The sequence below is a fragment of the Rhinolophus sinicus genome, chromosome 11 (genome assembly GCF_057876585.1).
Source record: "Rhinolophus sinicus isolate RSI-liver-muscle chromosome 11, RSI-T2T, whole genome shotgun sequence".
Classification (NCBI taxonomy): domain Eukaryota; kingdom Metazoa; phylum Chordata; class Mammalia; order Chiroptera; family Rhinolophidae; genus Rhinolophus; species Rhinolophus sinicus.
Genome location: NC_142511.1, coordinates 27,407,747 through 27,422,457, shown reverse-complemented (window position 1 = coordinate 27,422,457; position 14,711 = coordinate 27,407,747). Strand labels below are relative to the sequence as shown.

The window sequence follows — 14,711 nt, the reverse complement described above, 5'->3', positions numbered from 1 at the left end:
GAGGCCTCCGGTGGGGCGGGGCGGGTGGGCGTCCCGTTTGCCCAAGGACACGCAGATCCTGTGTCTCGGGGTCCAGGGGCAGGCACAGGGATGGTCGTCCCCTGGGCTCGGGTCGAGGTGCAAAGGACCTGCACGTCCTGAGATGGAGCAAGACTGGTGGAGGCCTGCGCCAACAGGCAGCCATGGTCATGAGCATTGGCGGCTACGGCAGCTGGTGCGGGAGCGGGAGGGAGCGCGGCAATGGCGGCGGCGGCGGCGGCGACTGCGTCTCGGAGAAGGCCTGCGGGCTGTCGGCCTGCGGGAGCGAAGAGGACTGAGAAGAGGGTGTGGGGGGAGCCGGGGCCGACGGGCCTGGCGTGCGGCCCGGGCTGCGAGCTTGTAGTGCCGGGCTACTGAACCGCCGCTGGCCAGGGGGACCTTCGGCTGGCTGGGCGGCTGCAGAGAGGCAAGGGGCAAGGAGGGAGCCACGCAGGGGCGGCGGCGCAAAAGGAGAGGCGAGCAAAAGCCTACAGGTATTCCCAGGCGGTCTCCCATCCAAGTACTAACCAGCCCCCTCCCTGCTTAGCTCCCGAGATCAGAGGAGATCGGGCGCATTCATGGTGGTATGGCCTTAGGCGCTGGGACCCGGCTCCCCGCGCCCCAAGAGCCTGCTCCCGGCCTGCCTCGTGAGCGCGCGCCATGCAGATGAGCCGCTCCGGTGGCGAGCATCGACCCGCTGGCCGACTCTGCCAGCACCGCGTCCCCCCACCCCAGTCCGGCTCCCCGCCTCTTCCGAATGCCCCTGGCGTGGGCGGCGGGCTACTCCTGGCCGTCAGCGAGGCCCCTTGGCGCCACCCGAGGCTCCATGGGACACTGCCACTTCCCTGATGGTGCCAGAAGTCGTGGAACTCTGGCATCCTGGGACTCCCCGGGCCCGACCGGCATACACCCCGCCCCCCTACCGCCACCAGGTTTACCCCCAACCGCATCCCCAACGCTGGTGGAGGCCTGCGCTTGCAGGCAGCCCTGTGCTTGGGAGTTGTGGGAGGAGCCGGTGGCGGCGGCGGCGGCTGCGGCGGCGGCGGCGGGAGAGGGCGGGGCTTGCGGCGGAGGCAGGGAGCCCTGCGGCTGGAACTGGAGGGGGTGCAGCGATGGTGGCAGAGGCGGTGGGGGCGGGGGAAAGGGCAGCACAGGCGTTGGCGGGAACTGGAGGGAGTGCGGTGATGGCCGAGAGGCAGCGGCAGAGGTAGGGAGCGCGGCGGCTGGAGCTGGAGGGGGTGCGGTGAGGGCGGCGGCGGCTGCTGGGAGCGGGAGGGAGCGCGGACATGGCGGCCGCGGCTGCGCTGGCGGCGAACGGCTGTCGACCGATGGCCTGGGGGAGCCAAGATGACTAAGAAGAGGGTGTGGGGGTGTCGTGCGGGAGACCCTGCTCGCTCCGCCATTTGTCGTGTGGAGCGGCCTGCGGGGTCTCTGGTCCCGCTCCCCACATAAGAACGCAGGATATGGTGAGGCCTGAAAGGAACACCCACGGAGCCATAGTTAGGGGAGTCATACCACTATGGTCTCACTGGAGGCTGGGTTCATCGGATGTGCGACCTGCCGTCCGCCTTTCTGCCAACCGACCGACCGACGAATCTCCTCCACTCTCCTCGACTCTCTTCCGCTCTCTCGGCTCTCAACATCCCCTAGGGTGGCCATGGCAGTTGTAACTGCATGGATCCGTCGCCCTACATACGGTGTAAGAATAGCAACCAAGGATCCAAAAGCACTCGCAGGTGCAGTATCCAAAACCAGATCTCTCATGCTGGCAGTAAAAAGCTCGTCATCTGGGCCCTGCATGTTGAGGTCAAAAATAGCATGTCTCATACCCATTTCACGGATTATTTGCATAAGTTCCGTATATGACTGCCATTGACTCACAGTATCTGGCAGCTCGCCAGCCTGTTCCCATACGGTGTGTACCGCAGCAGTGAGCCACGCCATTAGAGAATGGTTGCCCTGGTTGTTGGCCAACCTATGGCAGTTTTGTAACCTTTGTCGCAGGGACGGATGCACTGTCACGAAGGCTAGCTTTTCCATCTCGCCTGGGGAGCAGAGAATGCTGTCTGCTCCCTCATCCCATAAACGTAACAGCCAAGCCGAGACTGGCTCTCCAGGGCGCTGTCTGTACCGCCTCCCCAGCTCCTGCAACTCAGTGGAAGTGGAAGGGGGGTAGGTTGTGAACTCAGTCACAGCTGGGTTGCCAGCAGCAACGCCCCCAGGGCCCAAAGGTTGCTCACGTTTTACCCTTTGCTTCAAGATTGGCCGGGCTTGGGGGTTGGGAGCTACATTGTCTCCACTTGCTTCCTCCACCTCTGCCTCAGAGTCTCCACCTTGAGGCCCCTGTTCTAACAGGCAGACCCGGGCTTCCAGCGCTTCCAACCAGGACACCTGGTTCGGCACCCGGGCCATTTCATTAAGCCCATTTTCCGTGTTGAGACTCAAGGCCGTGAGGAACATCCAGCTCACCGTGCCAGGTGTCTGAGTGGGTGGAGTCCTCCGCGGCAGATGTCCACAACTCTCGGAGCTTAAGGCCGCAGCAGATTACTGAAATGAACACAATGCCGTCCATGGCCAAGAGGGTGATGTGCCAGCTGGAGGCTTGAGTCTCCCAGGCAGACCGCGCCTCCCTTTCCAGGTGTCACTCCTCATGGGCCTCCCGAAGCTGGGCTCTCACACGCACAAACTGCTCCACCATACTTCGGTAGGTTTTGGCCGGCACCGTACCCTACTCGCTGCGCCATTTGTCGTGCGGGAGACCCTGCTCGCTGCGCCATTTGTCGGTCGGTCGGTTGGCGGAAAGGCGGATGGCTTGTCGGCGTCCGGTGGGCCCAGCCTCCAGTGAGACCATTGTGGTATGACTCCCCTACCTATGGCTCCGTGGGTGTTCCTTTTAGGCCTAGCCACATCCTGCTTTCTTATGTGTGGAGCGGGAGCAGAGACCCTGCAGGCCGCCCTGCGTGACAATGATGGTCACCCTGACATTACTGAGTAGAGTGCCCCTAAATTTGAAAGATAATTAGTAGGCGGAAAAGAGAGATTTTTCACCTCTTTTTCCCTAAAGCTGCACGGGAACCTGGTACAGAAATGTCAGTGAATTCGAGGGGATGGTGGGTCTCTGTCAAATTAACTTTGTGATATCCCAAAACATACCACAGCAATTAAAAAAAATAAATCATTGTAGATGCACTTACAATACACCTCAGATGACTCTGAGCTTTTGAAAAATTGATTTTCTAGGATCATTTGGTGGTGTATTAATTATGCGTATCATGTTCTTCTGGTTCTCCAGTTCAAGGGCTCACCTCTTGCTTCCCAGGCATCAGCCACAGTTTGTTGGGCTGGAATATGCCCTAACTCGCTCTGCAGACATAGATTATGGCTCTAATGGACTCATCAATTCCCTCCTGGGTAGGAACTGAAAAGCTAGTGAAAACTTATCATTTTCAATCTTTTAAATGGCTTTTAGGTCTACGCTAATGCATTTTGCATCCAAAGTTCATAATTTTTGGTTCAAGCACATAATTCTTATTTTGTATACAATCTCAAGAGTCTTAGCATAAAATGCTACTTTCATCATTGTAGACCCAAAAGAAAAATACCTGTCAGTTTGAATTAAAGGTAGTTTCCTTTTTTTCAATATTGTAAGAAAAACCTTGATTGCTTGGAAGCACTGGAGAAGCCCTAGACCTGTTGTTCAGGTATTTAAAATATGTACACAGGAGGGTAAAAACAAACTATATAATTATATGTTTAAACTATTTCCTACTCTAATTCTATGTTAGTGTATGAATAACATGTTTGTTATAAATTACACTACAGATACACATCATAGAAAACGTACAGGAAGGTAGAGGGTGCAGTGACTAGTACAACACACAACATTCAGATAATTCTAGACTCATTTCTGTTCCTTATTGGCTGTGTGACCTTCACTGAGTCATTCAGTCTCTGAGTTTTACATTTCTTATCTGTGAGTGTGGATACTAATATTTGTCTCCCACACCCTACTGACTGATTTATACCCTGCATGTTTCTAAAAGTAATATGCAGGAACCCCATGGCATTACTTACATCAATACCTCATTTGGATCAGGAAATGATTTATAGTGACCAGTGAAAGGTATTTTAGTTATAGTTGAAAATATCACAAGTTGAATATCCATGATGAGAGCAGGGATACATCATCTCTATATCCCATTGTGTGCTCACCATCCAGAGTCAGTTCTCCATCACCTTATCTTGCACCCCTCAAAATGCAGGAACTTAGTTCTTAAGACATTTCTGGTATCTTTGGATAGGTCTTCCTTCCTTCCGGTATAGAAAATCTTCCTTTATATTGACAACAATCTTGTTGTCACTTGTTTTGGTTCTCCCATGGACAACGTCCAGAATTAAGGTAACCCTTCCCCCACACAAATGGTGTTTTGTTCATTTAAACACAGTAACCCTGATCACTCATCTCTATTTTCTGAGATTCCTGCTGGCTTTTGAGTATCATCATTCTGGCAACTTTCCTCTGAATAGTTCCGCTTTACACACACTCTCTCAAGTATGTTGCTCAGAACTGAACATAGTACTACTACAGCTGTGCTGGGGCTACAGAAAGAGCAAACAAGCCTGTGTTCTCTCTTGTTCTATTGTCTGTCCATTTCTATTACTGCAATTTAAGCTTTTATTGGCTTTTTCTAGTAGTTGTTTTAACAGGAGTGGAATAGGACAAAATTTATGTTATAAAAACATAATTACTGATATTGCGGAAGATAAAGTGAAGGGGAAAATGATCTGATGGAATTTTGACTTATATCTTATACCTTATACTCTCAACAATTTGAGAAATAAGCAGTGATTTGGGGGAAAGACTGGGCATGGAAATGAGTCAGCTCTTATTCATTTGGAAGAATGGTGAACATGATTCATAAGAAATAAAATCTTTGACAAAGTAACTTAAAATAAACAAACAAATAATCTAATATCTCACACAATTTCTGCAGGTCAGGGATATGAGAGAGGCTTAGCTGGAGGGATCTGGGTCAGGGTCTTTGTGAAGTTGCAGGAAAAATGTTGGCCAGAGCTTCAGTCATGGTAAGGCCTGACTGGGGGTGAAGAATCAATTTTGAAGAAGGATTAAGCACACATCTTTTAATTAGAGGCCTCAGTTTCTAATTGGATGTTGACAGAAGGCTTATTTCCTTAGTTTCTACCACATGGACAACTTCTAACAGTGGCACAGCTGGCCTTCACAAGAGATCAGAAGGAGAGAGAGAGGAGTGATAAATTTATTTATCATTCAATAATGATAAATAAATGAGGATGACTTTATTCCAATAACACTTTCTTTAAAAAAAACAACCCATCCTGCTAGGTTTGGCCTGTGGGGCATAGTTTGTGACCTCTTCTCTGCTTGTATCCCAGTTCTTTGACTTGCTGATCTAGAGCTCTCTCAAAGAAGGAATTAAAGCAAAGTGTACACAATCTGCAATAGGTGACCACAAGCTGGGGCCTGGTAACCTTGGTTTCTTTTCCTGAACATTTATACACCCCACCTCCAGTAATGCAGTCTAGCATTTTGCACATCGTTGATGCTGAGCTCACTGGTGGACAGAATCCATCTTTGCCTCTCTGGACAATGGACACAATTTCTGCTCATATTTCCTTTTGGAGCATCTATACTGTTTTCTGGAATTCATGTCAGCCATATGGTATTTCGTTTTAAATTCTTGTGGCACCCTGAATATTGTCTCCCTGAGGACTTGAAGTCATTGAGAGATGCTACATTCTCTCTTATAATCTCAGTTCTCATCATGGACATCAGTTCACTTTTTTCAGTATTCTCTTTTCTCACCATCTCCCTGTCAAATTTATATTCAAAGATGTGTTGGGTGAAGCTCTGTGTTCAGTTGCTCATCCATCAGTATTCCACTCTTCTCAGCAGCACAGACAAGACTCAGGTAACACATCACCCACCAGTTACTGGCCCTTTCCTCTGCTCTCCTTAATAGCCCAGTTTTCTTCCTTCCTTCCTTCCTTCCTTCCTTCCTTCCTTCCTTCCTTCCTTCCTTCCTTCCTTCCTTTCCTTCTTTTTTTAAATTAAATTTTATTGGGATGACAATTGTTAGTAAAATTACATAGGTTTCAGGTGTACAATTCTGTATTACATCATCTATAAATCCTATTGTGTGTTCACCACCCAGAGTCAGTTCTCCTTCCATCACCATATATTTGATCCCCCTTACCCTCATCTCCTGCCCCCCACCCCCTTACCCTCTGGTAACCACTAAACTATTGTCTGTGTCTATGAGTTTTTGTTTCTCATTTGTTTGTCTTGTTCTTTTGTTGTTTTGGTTTATATACCACATATCAGTGAAATCATACAGTTCTCTGCTTTTTCTGTCTGACTTATTTCACTTAGCATTATACTCTCAAGATCCATCCATGTTGTCAGAAATGTTTCTATTTCATCTCTTCTTACCACTAAATAGTATTCCATTGTGTATATATACCACAACTTCTTTATCCATTCATCCATCGAAGGACATTTTGGTTGTTTCCATGTCTTGGCCACCATAAATAAAGCTGCAATGAACATTGGAGCACACGTGTCTTTATGGATAAATGTTTTCAGAATTTTGGGGTAGATACCCAGGAGAGGGATTGCTGAGTGATAAGATAATTCTATTCAAAAATTTTTGAGGAACCTCCACACTGCCTTCCATAGCAGCTGCACCAGTCTGCATTCCCACCAACAGTGTATGAGGGTTCCTTTTTCTCCACAGCCTCTCCAACACTTGTTACTATTTGTCTTGTTGATGGTAGCCATTCTAACTGGGGTGAGGTGATATCTCATTGTGGTTTTCATTTGCATTTCTCTGATAATTAGTGATGCTGAACATTTTTTCATATGTCTGTTTGCCATTTGTATGTCCTCTTTGGAGAAATGCCTCTTCAGATCCTCTGCCCGTTTTTCAATTGGGTTGTTTGTTTTTTTGTTGTTGAGTTGCATGAGTTCCTTGTATATTCTGGATACTAGCCCCTTATCAGAGGCACTGTTTGCAAAAATCTTCTCCCATTCAGTTGGTGGCCTCTTTATTTTGTCAATGGTTTCTTTTGCTGTGCAGAAGCTTTTAAGTTTCATACAGTCCCATTCGTTTATTTTAGCTTTAACTTCCATTGCCTTTGGAGTCAAATTCATAAAATGCTCTTTGAACCCAAGGTCCATAAGTTTAGTACCTATGTTTTCTTCTATGCAGTTTATTGTGTCAGGTCTTATGCTTAAGTCTTTGATCCATTTTGAATTAATTTTGGTACATGGTGAAAGATAGCAGTCCAGTTTCATTCTTTTGCACGTGGCTATCCAATTCTCCCAGCACCATTTATTGAAGAGGCTGTCTTTGCTCCATTGTATGTTTTTAGCTTCTTTGTCAAAAATTATCTGTCCATATTTATGTGGTTTTATTTATGGGTTCTCAATTCTATTCCATTGTTCTATGTGTCTGTTTTTCTGCCAATACCATGCTGTTTTGATTATTGTAGCCCTGTAGTAAAGCTAAAGTCAGGGAGTGTGATACCTCCATCATTGTTCTTTTTTCTTAAGATTGCTTTGGTTATTTGGGGTCTTTTGTGGTTCCAAACAAATCTGATGATTTTTTGTTCTATTTCTTTAAAAAATGCCATTGGGATTTTGATGGGGATTGCATTAAATCTGTATACTGCTTTGGGTAATATGACCATTTTAACTATGTTGATTCTTCCAATCCATGAGCACGGAATGTCTTTCCATTCCTTTGTGTCTTCTTCGATTTCTTTCAAAAAAGTCTTATAGTTTTCAGGATATAGGTCTTTCACATCCTTGGTTAAGTTTGTTCCTAGGTATTTTATTCTTTTTGCTGCAATTGCAAAATGAATTGTTTTTTGTATTTCTTTTTCTGAGATTTCATTGTTAGTATATAGGAAGGCAATGGACTTTTGTGCGTTGATTTTGTAGCCAGCAACTTTACTGTATTCGTTGATTGTTTCTAATAGCTTTTTGGTGGAGTCTTTAGGGTTTTCTATATATATATATATAGCATCATGTCATCTGCAAAGAGTGATAATTTAACTTCTTCATTCCCAATTTGGATGCTTTTTATTTCTTTCTCTTGCCTGATTGCTCTGGCAAGGACTTCCAACACGATGTTGAAAAGCAGAGGTGACAGGGGACATCCCTGTCGTGTTCCTGAACGTAGAGCAAAGGGCTTCAGTTTTTCTCCATTAATTATGAGATTAGCAGAGGGCTTGTCATTTATGGCCTTTATTATGTTAAGGTATTTTCCTTCTATACCTATTTTATTAAGTGTTTTAATCATAAATGGATGTTGTATCTTGTCAAATGCTTTTTCTGCATCAATTGATGTAATCATATGATTTTTGTCCTTTATTTTGTTTATACGATGTATCACATTGATGGATTTGCGTATGTTGAACCATCCTTGTGTCCCGGGGATGAACCCCACTTGGTCGTGATGAATAATCTTTTTAATGCATTGTTGTATTCGATTTGCTAGAATTTTATTTAGGATTTTTGCATCGGTATTCATCAGAGATATTGGTCTGTAGTTCTCTTTTTTTGTGCTGTCCTTACCAGGTTTTGGTATCAGGGTAATGTTGGCCTCATAAAATGTGTTAGGGAGTACTGTCTCTTCTTCAATTTTTTGGAAGAGTGTGTGCAGGATTGGTATTAGATCCTCTTTGAAGGTTTGGTAGAATTCACTAGTGAAGCCATCTGGTCCCGGACTTTTGCTTTTGGGAAGGTTTGGAATGACTGATTCAATTTCATTACTGGTGATCAGCCTGTTTAGATTTTCCAGTTCTTTATGGTTCAGCCTTGGAAGGCTATATGTTTCTAAGAACTTGTCCATTTCTTCTAGGTGATTGAATTTGGTGGCATATAGTCCTTCATAGTATTCTTGGATGATCCTTGTATTTCTGTGGTGTCCATGATAACGTCCCCTTTTTCGTTTCTGATTTTGTTAATTAGTGTCTTCTCTCTTTTTATCTTAGTGAGTCTAGCCAAGGGTTTGTCAATTTTGTTAATCTTTTCAAAGAACCAGCTCTTTGTCACATTAATTTTTTCTATTGTCTTTTTGTTCTCTATTTCATTTAGTTCTGCTCTGGTTTTTGTTATTTCCTTTCTTCTGCTGACCTTGGGTTTTACTTGTTCTTCTTTTTCTAGTTCTTTAAGGTGTAACATGAGGTTATTTATTTGGGAGTTTTCTTGTTTCTTGAGATAGGCCTGTACTGATATAAATTTCCCTCTTAAAACTGCTTTCACTGTGTCCCAAAGATTTGGTAGGATGTATTTTCATTGTCATTTGTTTCTATGTATGTTTCGATCTCTCCTCTAATTTCTTCTTTGACCCAGTCGTTCTTTAAAAGTATGTTGTTTAATCTCCATGTATTTGTGTTTCTTACTGCTTTCTTTTTGCAGTTGATATCCAATTTCAAAGCCTTGTGATCAGAGAATATGCTTGGTATGATTTCAATCTTCTTAAATTTCCTGAGGCTGATTGATTTTATATCCCAGTGTATGGTCTATCCTTGAGAATGTTCCATGTACACTAGAAAAGAATGTATAGTCTGATGTTTCAGGATGAAGTGCTCTATAAATATCAATTATGTCCATTTCATCTAATGTGTCATTTAGGGCTGCTATTTTGTTATTTATTTTCTGTTTGGATAATCTTTCCAGTGCTGTCAATGATGTATGTAAGTCCCCTATTATAATTGTGTTTTGGTCAATTTCTCCCTTTAGTTCTGTTAGTAGTTTCTTGGTATACTTCGGTGGTCCCTGCGTGGGGGCATAAATATTGATGACTGTTATGTCTTCTTGTTGTACAGTCCCCTTCACCATTATGAAATGTCCATCTTTGTCTCTTGTTATCTTTTCACCTTGAAGTCTGTTTCATCTGATATCATTATGGCTACACCTGATTTTCTCTGGGTACCATTTGCTTGGAATGTCAATTTCCACCCTTTCACTTTGAGTCTATGCTTGTCCTTGTAGCTGAGATTTGTCTCTTGGAGACAGCATATGGTTGGGTTTAGTTTTTTGATCCAATCTGCTACTCTGTGCCTTTTTATTGGTGAGTTCAGTCCATTTACATTTAGGGTGGTTATTGATATGTGAGGATTTCCTATTGTTCTATCTTTAGTTTTCTGGTAAGGCTGTGTCTCCATTGTTTCTTTGCCTTTTTGTTGTTGTCTATTATTTCTGTGTGGGGGTATTCTATGATTTTCCCCTCTGTTTCTTCTTTTATTTCAGTATATATTTCAGTTCTGGATTTTTTTTGAGTGGTTACCCTTAAGTTTATGCAAAAGATAGTTTGATATTTAGAGTATTCCGTTTTTTTCAGCACGCTTACTTTCTCCATTCCCATATTCCGGTTCAGGCCTTTACTCTCCTCCTTTTTATGTTTTGGTTGACACAAATTGTCACTGTTGATGGTGGTCGAATAGCCTCCTTTAGTATTTCTTGTAGTGCAGGTCGTGTATTAGAAAATTCCCTCAGCTTCTGTATGTCTGGAAAGGTCTTTATTCCTCCTTCGTATCTAAAGGATATCTTTGCTGGATATACTATTCTTGGCTCATGATTTCTCTCTTTCAATAGTTTGAATATTTGGTTCCACTCCCTTCTGGCTTGTAGAGTTTCTGCTGAAAAAATCTGATGATAATCTAATGGGCTTTCCTTTGTAAGTTACTGTCTTCTTTTCTCTGGCTGCCTTGAGGATTCTTTCTTTGTCATTGATTTTAGACTGCTTCAATACAATGTGCCTTGGAGAAGGCCTGTTGGGTTTGAGGTAATTAGTTGTTCTATGTGTTTCTTGGATTTGAGAGTCCAGTTCTGTCCACAAGTTTGGGAAGTTCTCATCGACAATTTGTTTGAATATATTCTCTGTTCCCTTCTCTCTTTCTTCTCCTTCGGGTATGCCCATTATTCTTATATTGCTCTTTCTGATGGAGTCAGAAAGTTCTTGTAGAGTTCTTTCATTTCTTTTAAGTCTCAAGTCTCTTTCTTCTTCCATCTGTGTCGTTTCCAGATTTCTATCTGCGATGTCACTGATTCTTTCCTCCATCTGGTCAACTCTACTACCTAAGCTGGTTATTTCATTCTTAATTTCTTCTATTGAGTTCTTAATCTCCAGAAATTCTACTGGTTCTTTTTTAAAATTTCAATCTGTTTCATAAAATGCTCATGCTTTTCTTTGATTGTGTTTCTGAGTTCATTTAACTGCCTATCTGTGTTTTCTTGCATCTAGTTGAGTTTTTTCAGAACTGCACTCTTGAATTCTCTGTCATTTAAGTCACATATTTCTGTATCTTTAAGTGCCTTTTCGGTAGACTTTTCACTTTCTTTCTGAGCTATCTTGTTGCCTTGGTTACTCATGGCAATTTCTGATTTACTATTGCTCTTCCTAGATATCTACAGGAGTGGCTTCTGCAACAGCTTGATAGGAAGATGTCTTTCTTTTGTTTTCCAGTATTGTTGGTAGAATGGTTTATTTTTTCTCCGACTGCAGCCTATTTTTCTTCTCCCACACAGTAGTGCTATGTTTGCTCTGCACTATTCCAGCTTCTCACACAATGGGGGGATTCCCTGGGAGACGGGCTTCTCCTCTGTTAATAGTTTGTCTAGGTCACAGGGCGCTGTGTCCCGGTGGGTATGTGGAGAGCTTTTGATGTTCCAAAGCTCTTCCAGCTCCAGATTCAGAGCCCGTGTGTTTCAGCAGTTCTGTTTACTCCTGTAGGTGACTTCGGTAGTGCGCCTCTTCATCTTGCCTGTCTGCTGTGCAGGGAGTCCTTTGTGAAGTTATTGTTGTTCGATTTGTTGTAAATTCCAGGGGAGCTTTACAGAGGCTCACCTCACGCTGCCATTTTGATGACGTCTCCCGAGCTACAGTTTTTGATAGGAGAGTCTATGCATTTCCTTCACAGCATTTTGTTTTTCTTTCCACAATTTTCTACTGATTAGGAAGTCCAAAAATTAAGAATTACATTTACACATACATTGGAGAAAAGACAGCCTCTTCAATAAATGGTGCTGGGTGAATTGGATAGCCACATGCAAAAGAGTGATACTTGACTGCTATCTGTCACCATGTACCAAAATTAATTCAAAATGGATCAAAGACTTAAGCATAAGACCTGACACACATTTATACATAAAGACACGTGTGCTCCAATGTTCATTGCAGCTTTGTTTACGGTGGCCAAGACATGGAAACAACCAAGATGTCCTTCGATAGATGAATGGATAAAGAAGATGTGGTATACATACATAATGGAATACTATTTGGCGGTAAGAAAAGCTGATATAGGAACATTTGTGACAACATGGATGGATCTTGAGAGTATGATGCTAAGCGAAATAAGTCAGACAGAAAAAGCAGAGAACCGTATGATTTCACTGATATGAGGTATATAAACCAAAAACAACAAAAGAACAAGACAAACAAATGAGAAACAAAAACTCATAGACACAGACAATAGTTTAGTGGTTGCCAGAGGGTAAGGGGTGTGGGGTGTGGGGGGTGGGAGATGAGGGTAAGGGGGATCAAATATATGGTGATGGAAGGAGAACTGACTCTGGGTGGTGAACACACAATGGGATTTATAGATGATGTAATACAGAATTGTACATCTGAAATCTATGTAATTTTACTAACAATTGTCACCCCAATAAATTAAAAAAAATGCCTTGCTGAAGACTTGTTAGTCAAATTTTGAAATAACTTAATGGTGAGGCATGATGTTCTGTGCTTGACACAGCTCAGAACAGATGGGTCAAGAGGATAAAGGACATGAGAAAGTGGTTCTGTTCCTCCTCTGTATGGTTAAACATAAGCTCTTCTATGTTGCTGACTCCTGCAACGAGCAAGCCCGAACAGCCTATTGTCCAAGGAACTAACCAGCTTATCTTTAATGCAGCTACACATCTATCATTAAAGCAGGTCAGTGAAGCACAGGGACTGAGATGAACCCAAGCAGAGATCAGTTCTTGGGAGTCAGGGGCATGGGCTGAGACAACTTTGATTCTCTATAGAGTTCTCTAACCTGTGATGATGGTGTGAGTGAAAATGTAAGTGGGTTTGTTTCCTATGTTCGTGGTTATGACAGAGATATGGTCTTACAGAGGTGCACAGAAGGTCACCAGTCAAAACTAAGAAATTATGCCATAGGGAGAAACACTATTCTGTAGCCTGGCTCAACTCAGAAGCAAAGAGTGAAGACAGATAAAGTGGAGCGTTGCTCCTAAGTGAGGGGGTAAGGACTGGCATAAGGAGACCCAGGACACAATATGACTTTGCTCTTTAGATCCAAATTCTTAGAGTATGGGGCAAAGGATCTCACTTTGATTCAGTAATTATTAAAGTCAACAAATTGAATCCGACCTCCATCCTAGATGCAGTAGGAAAGACTTAAAGGTAAATATTATAACATGCTATAAGTGTTATAAAAATTATGTAAGGAGCACCTAATATTGTTACAATAAGATTAGATCGGGAAAGAGGTGACTTGAAAGTGGTGATCAGATAATAGTTGTTTAAGGTAGATAGGGACAAAATTTGGCAGGATCAAGATGGAGTATTTTTGGCAAGCAGACAGAATTTATTGAGCACCAACCATTATTCAGGTTCTGTACTGAGTCCTGAAAACTATAGTGATGAATGACATTATGTACATTTACTCAGGGAGTTTACAATCAAGCAAAAATGTAACCTGGGAATGCTGTGGTTAGGGAGAATGATAAATGGGGAAAGGGATGGAGTCAAACCACAGATGGACCTGGCATGGAGGCTGAATTTTCATATACACACAACAGAGAGCTATGAAATGATTTTTCAGAAGGAATGAAGTTAGACAAAACTCATACTATAATAACATAATTTATCTGAGTGTGGAAGATAAAGTAAAGGAAAAAGGGGTCTGAAGGAACTTCGATTTATGTCTTAACTTGTTTTATTCTCATCAACTTGAGAAATAATCAGTGATTTGGGGAAAAGATTGGACATGGAAATAAGTCACCTTTTATTCATTTGTAAGGATGGTGAACATGATTCATAAAAAATAAAAACTTTGACATAGTAGCTGAAAATACAGAAAACTTCTAATAAATAATATCTGAAGGTCAGGGATATTAGAGAGACTTAGCAGGAGGGATATGGCTCAGGGTCTTTTTGAAGTTGCAGGTAAAACGTTGGGCAGAGCTTCAGTCATGGTAAGTCCTGACCAGTTCTGGAGAATCAATTTTGAAGAAGGCTCATGCACACATCTTATGATTGGAGGTCTCTGTTTCTAATTGGATGTTGACAGAAGGCTTATTTCCTTAGTTTTTACCACATGGACCTCTTCTAACAGCAGTACAGCTGGCCTTCCCAAGAGATGAGGAAGAGAGAGAGAGGAACAGCATTGTCTTCAATAATGATAAATAAATGAGGATGGCTCTATTCCAATACTACTTTATTTAAAAAAACAAAAACAAAAAACAACCTATCTAGCTAGATTTGGCCTTTGGGGCATAGTTTGTGACCTCTTCTCTGCTTGAATCCCAGCTCTTTGACTTGCTGATCTAGAGCTATCTCAAAAAAAGGAATTAAAGCAGAATGTACACAATTTGTACTAAGTGACCACAACCTGGGGCCTGGTGACGTTGGGTT

General features: G+C 43.1%; 1 pseudogene; it reads right to left on the bottom strand.

Moving 5' to 3' along the window:
• Nucleotides 1–496: 496 nt before the first annotated feature.
• On the bottom strand, nt 497–616 carry LOC148756815 (5S ribosomal RNA; annotated as a pseudogene).
• Nucleotides 617–14,711: the final 14,095 nt, after the last annotated feature.